The sequence below is a fragment of the Bufo bufo genome, chromosome 2, assembly GCF_905171765.1.
Source record: "Bufo bufo chromosome 2, aBufBuf1.1, whole genome shotgun sequence".
NCBI lineage: Eukaryota > Metazoa > Chordata > Amphibia > Anura > Bufonidae > Bufo > Bufo bufo.
This window is the reverse complement of record NC_053390.1, coordinates 527,349,298-527,355,630: the sequence shown is the minus strand read 5'-3', so window position 1 is coordinate 527,355,630 and position 6,333 is coordinate 527,349,298.

The window sequence follows — 6,333 nt, the reverse complement described above, 5'->3', positions numbered from 1 at the left end:
TGCTGACTGTTCTCACACAACTAATCAATAGGAAGGTAATCTTGAATATCTTCAATAGTACACAGGGTATCGTTGGCACTGCTTAGGAAAAAAGAAGGCACACCAGTAGGTCAGAGATTATGGAAATGAAAGGTTTGATTGGGCCTGCAAGGAGGAGCAGGAGGAATGCACTGAACTCTTGCACAACTGTACATTGTCAGACTCAGACGCAGGGCCATTTCTACAGCCGGGCGAGGGGTGCGACAGCACGGGGCGCATGTCTCCAGCAAGAAGAGGGGGGCGCCGTCGGCAGGGCCGTTTCTACAGCCGGGCGAGGGGTGCGACTGTGCGGGGCGCATGTCTCCAGCAAGAAGAGGGGGGCGCCGTCAGCATCTATTTACAGGCTTAGCTAAAAGTGCTACTGCACTCCACTCAGACCGCGCTAATTCCTGGCTGCAGGCTGCCCTGGCTGTAAGTATGTGCGGAGGGGGAGGGTGGTTCAGGCCGTGTGGTGTGCGCAGTGTCAGGGTGAGTGAGTCACTGCCTGCCTGACATCCCAGCTGTGCTCCACTGGCTGGACAGTCTCGACTTTTACTATGGATGGGGTTGGGCCGCTGAAGATCTTTCACATTACTGCCGCTCCTCCCCTAGGCTGCCTGGGTGAGTTTAAGGCCCCTTTCACACGAGCGAGTATTCCGCGCGGATGCGATGCGGGAGGTGAACGCATTGCACCCGCACTGAATACTGACCCATTCATTTCTATGGGGCTGTTCACACAAGCGGTGATTTTCACGCATCACTTTTGCGTTGCGTGAAAATCGCAGCATGCTCTTCTTTGTGCGTTTTTCACGTAACGCAGGCCCCATAGAAATGAATGGGGTTGCGTGAAAATCGCAAGCATCCGCAAGCAAGTGCGGATGCGGTGCGATTTTCACGCACGGTTGCTAGGAGACGATCGGGATGGAGACCCGAACCTTATTATTTTCCCTTATAACATGGTTATAAGGGAAAATAATAGCATTCTGAATACAGAATGCATAGTAAAACAGGGCTGGAGGGGTTAAAAAAAAATAAAAAGTCATTTAACTCACCTTTATCCACTTGCTCGCGTAGCCGGCATCTCCGTCTGACTCTTTTACTGTCTAGGACCTGTGGAGAGCATTAACTATAGTTTAAGGACCTGGGATGACGTCACTCCGGTCATCACATGGTACGTCACATGATCTTTTACCATGGTGATTCACCATGGTAAAAGATCATGTGACGTACCATGTGATGACCAGAGTGACGTCATCCCAGGTCCTTAAACTATAGTTAATGCTCTCCACAGGTCCTAGACAGTAAAAAAGTTAGACGGAGATGCCCGGCATCGCGAGCAAGTGGATTAAGGTGAGTTAAATGATTTTTTATTTTTTTTAACCCCCTCCAGCCCTGTTTTACTTAGCATTCTGTATTCAGAATGCTATTATTTTCCCTTATAACCATGTTATAAGGGAAAATAATACTATTTACAGAACACCGATCCCAAGCCCGAATTTCTGTGAAGAAGTTCGGGTTTGGGTACCAAACACGCGCGATTTTTCTCACGCGAGTGCAAAACGCATTACAAGGTTTTGCACTCGCGCGGAAAAATCGCGGGTGTTCCCGCAACGCACCCGGACATTTTTCCGCAACGCCCGTGTGAAAGAGGCCTAACACTTCCAAGTGAAGTTCCACACTGGGGCTGGCTGGCCTGCACAATGTCAGCTAAACTACACAGACATTGCAAGCGCCCTGCCCTGACATCCCTGCTGTGATCTCTCATTATCATAATGCCAGCACAACAGGGGATAAAATATAAATTTTTTTGTTTCAAAAATGCTATAATTGTAAAAAAAAATATGAAAACTTAGGGCTCTTTCACACTTGCGTTCTTTTCTTCCAGCATAGAGTTCAGTCGTCGGGGCTCTATGCCGGAAGAATCCTGATCAGTTTTATCCTAATGCATTCTGAATGGAGAGAAATCCGTTCAGGAATGCATCAGGATGCCTTCAGTTCCGGAACGGAACGTTTTTTGGCCGGAGAAAATACCGCAGCATGCTGCGCCTTTTGCTCCGGCAAAAAATCCTGAACACTTGCCGCAAGGCCGGATCCGGAATTAATGGCCATTGAAAGGCATTAATCCGGATCCGGCCTTAAGCTAAACGTCGTTTCGGCGCATTGCCGGATCCGACGTTTAGCTTTTTCTGAATGGTTACCATGGCTGCCAAGACGCTAAAGTCCTGGCAGCCATGGTAAAGTGTAGTGGGGAGCGGGGGAGCAGTATACTTACAGTCCGTGCGGCTCCCCGGGCGCTCCAGAGTGACGTCAGGGCGCCCCACGCTCATGGATGACGTGTCGCATGGATCACGTCATCCATGCGCATGGGGCGCCCTGACGTCATTCTGGAGCGCCCCGGGAGCCGCACGGACTGTAAGTATACTGCTCCCCACTACTACTATGGCAGCCAGGACTTTAATAGCGTCCTGGGTGCCATAGTAACACTGAACGCATTTTGAAGATGGATCCGTCTTCAAATGCTTTCAGTTCACTTGCGTTTTTCCGGATCCTGACAACGCAAGTGTGAAACCAGCCTTATTAGGTATCTTTGCATCCGTAACGACCTGCTCTATAAAAATATCACATGACCTACCCCTACAGGTGAAAGATGTAAAAATAAATAAATAAAAACTGTGCCAAAACAATCATTTTTTTGGTCACCTTGCCCCATAAAGTCTAATAATGGATGATCAAAAAATTATCTGTACCCAAAAATGGTACCAATAAAAGCATCAACTCTTCCTGCAAAAAACGAGCCCCTGCACAAAACGATCGGCAGAAAAATATGGCGTTCAGAAAATGGAGACACAAAAACACAATTTCTTTTCAAAAATGCTTTATTATGTAAAACTGAAGCAAACTAAAAAAGTAGACATATTTGATATCCTCGTGTACGAAACAATCTGCCCTATAAAAATAGCACATGATTTAACCTGTCAGATGAACATTGTATAAATCAAAAAATGAAAACTGCCACCAACAGCCATTGTTTGGTTACCTTGCCTCACAAAAAACGTAATATAGAGCGATCAAAAATCAAATGTACCCCAAAATAAAATTAATAAAACTCACCTTAACCCGTAGTTTCCAAAATGGGGTTACTTTTTGAGAGTTTCTACTGTAGGGGTGCATCAGGGGGGCTTCAAATGGGACATGGTGTCTAAAAGCCAGTCCAGCAAAATCTGCCTTCCAAGAACCATATGGCGCTCCTTTTCTTCTGCGCCCTGCTGTATGCCCTTACAGCAGTTTACCACCACATGTGGGGTGTTTCTGTATACTGCAGAATCATGGTAATAGATATTGAGTTTTGTTTAGCTGTTAACCCTTGATGTGATACAGGAAGAAAATTGATTAAAATGGAAAATCTGCCAAAACAGTAATTAACAGTTAATTCTTTTGGAACATCTAAAGTGTTAACAAAGTATGTAAAATCAGTTTTGAATAACTTGAGGGGTAGAGTTTCTAAAATAGGGTAATTTATGCGTGGTTTCTACTATGTAAGCCCCACAAAAAGTGACTTTAGAACTGAACTGGGCCTTAAAAAGTGGATTTTGGAAATTTTCTTTTAAATTTTAAGAATTACTAAAGTCCTAAATTTTTTTTATTACATTTACAAAATGATGCCAAGATAAAGTGGATATATGGGGAATGTTAAGTAATAAATATTTTATGAAGTATCAAGTTCTGTTTTAGGGCTCATGCACAAAAACTTATTTTCTTTCCGTGTCCATTCCTTTTTTTTTGCAGACCGTATGTGGAACCATTCATTTCAATGGGTCCACAAAAAAAAGGAAGTTACTCTGTGTGAATTCCGTTTCCGTATGTCCTTATTTCCATTCTGCTAAAAAATAGAACATGTCCTATTAGTATGCATTACAGACAAGGATAGGAGTGTTCTATTAGGGGCCAGCTGTTCCATTCTGCAAAATACAGAATGCACACGGACGTCATCCGTATTTTTTGCGAATCAGTTTTTTGCGGACAGCAAAAAACATACAGTCATGTGCATGAGCCCTTAACCCCTTAAGGACTCAGCCCTATTTCACCTTAAGGACATTTTTTGCAAATCTGACCAGTATCACTTTAAGTGCTGATAACTTTAAAACGCTTTGACTTACCCAGGCCGTTCTGAGATTGTTTTTTTGTCACATATTGTACTTCATGACACTGCTAAAATTGGGTGAAAAAAATAAATTTTTATTTATAAAAAAATACCAAATTTACCAAAGATTTGTAAAAAATAGCAAATTTCCAAGTTTCAATTTCTCTACTTCTATAATACATAGTAATACTTTCAAAAATAGTTATTACTTTACATTCCCCATATGTCTACTTCATGTTTGGATCATTTTGGGAATGATATTTTATTTTTTGGGGATGTTACAAGGCTTAGAAGTTTAGAAGCAAATCTTGAAATTTTTCAGAAATTAAAAAAAAAACAATTTTTAGGGACCAGTTCAGGTCTGAAGTCACTTTGCGAGGCTTGCATAATAGAAACCACCCAAAAATGACCCCATTCTAGAAACTACACCCCTTAAGGTATTCAAAACTGATTTACAAACGTCATTAACCCTTTAGGTGTTCCACAAGAATTAATGGAAAATAGAGATACAATTTCAAAATTTCACTTTTTTGCCAGATTTTCCATTTTTATATTTTTTTTCCAGTTACAAAGCAAGGGTTAACAGCCAAACAAAACTCAATATTTATGGCCCTGATTCTGTAGTTTACAGAAACACCCCATATGTGGTCGTAAACTACTATACGGGCACACGGCAGGGCGCAGAAGGAAAGGAATGCCATACGGTTTTTGGAAGGCAGATTTTACTGGACTGTTTTTTTTGACACCATGTCCCATTTGAAGCCCCCCTGATGCACCCCTAGAGTAGAAACTCCAAAAAAGTGGCCCCATTTTAGAAACTACGGGATAAGGTGGCAATATTGTTGGTACTAGTTTAGGGTACATATGATTTTTGGTTGCTCTATATTACACTTTTTGTGAGGCAAGATAACAAGAAATAGCTGTTTTGGCACCGTTTAAAATTTTTTGTTATTTACAACATTCATCTGACAGGTTAGATCATGTGATATTTTTATAGACCAGGTTGTCACGGATGTGGAGATACATAAATAAAAAAAAGTATACATATTAGGTAAGTTTTACACAATGAAAAAATCATGTTTTAGTGTTTCCATAGTCTGAGAGCCATAATTTTTTCAGTTTTTGGGCGATTACCTTGGGTAGGGTATGATTTTTGTGGGATGAGATGACGGCTTTATTGGCACTATTTTGGGGTGCGTGTGACTTTTTGATGGCTTGCTATTACACTTTTTGTGATGTAAGGTGACAAAAAAATGGTATATTTAGCACATTTTTTTTTTGTTTGTTTTTTACGGTGTTCATCTGAGGGGTTAGGTCATGTGATATTTTTATAAAGCCGGTCGATACGGACGCGACGATACCTAATATGTATACTTTTATTTTATTTATGTAAGTTTTACACAATAATATCATTTTTGAAACAAAAAAATAATCATGTTTTAGTGTCTCCATATTCTGAGAGCCATAGTTTTTTCAGTTTTTGGGCAATTATCTTAGGTAGGGTCTAATTTTTTGCGGGATGAGACAACGGTTTGAATGGTACTATTTTGGCGTACATATGACTTTTTTGATCACTTTTATTACCTTTTTTTGGAAGTAAGGTGAGCAAAATTTAAATTTCATCATAGTTTTTATTTTTTATTTTTTATGGCGTTCACTGTGCGGGAAATGTAATATGACCGTTTTATAGATCGGGTCGTTATGGACGCAGTGATATATAACATGTGTAGGGAATTTAATTTTTTTAATTTTTAATAAGGGATAAATGTGTTTTTAATTTTTTTTTCACTTTAACATTTTTTTTTACCCAGACCCACTTGGTTCTTGAAGATCTAGTGGGTCTGATGTCTGTATAATACAGTACAGTACACTATAGAGTGTACTGCACTGTATTTTACTTACACTTTGTATGAACAGATCTATGCCTTTAGCACAGATCTGTTCAGCACAATGGACAGCAGGATGCCTGAGAAGGCGTCCTGTTGCCATGGGAACCTTCCCCATCTGCCACAATTGAGCAGACGGGGAAGGGGAAGGCTCCCTCCCTCTGTCACCCCATCCTGTCTGGGGGCTGCAAAGGCACAGCAACCCCCCGATTGGAGAGGGAGGGAGATCCCTCCCTCTTCACCTCTTCCATACAGCAGTCCCTACGGACCGCGGCATGGAAGGGGTTA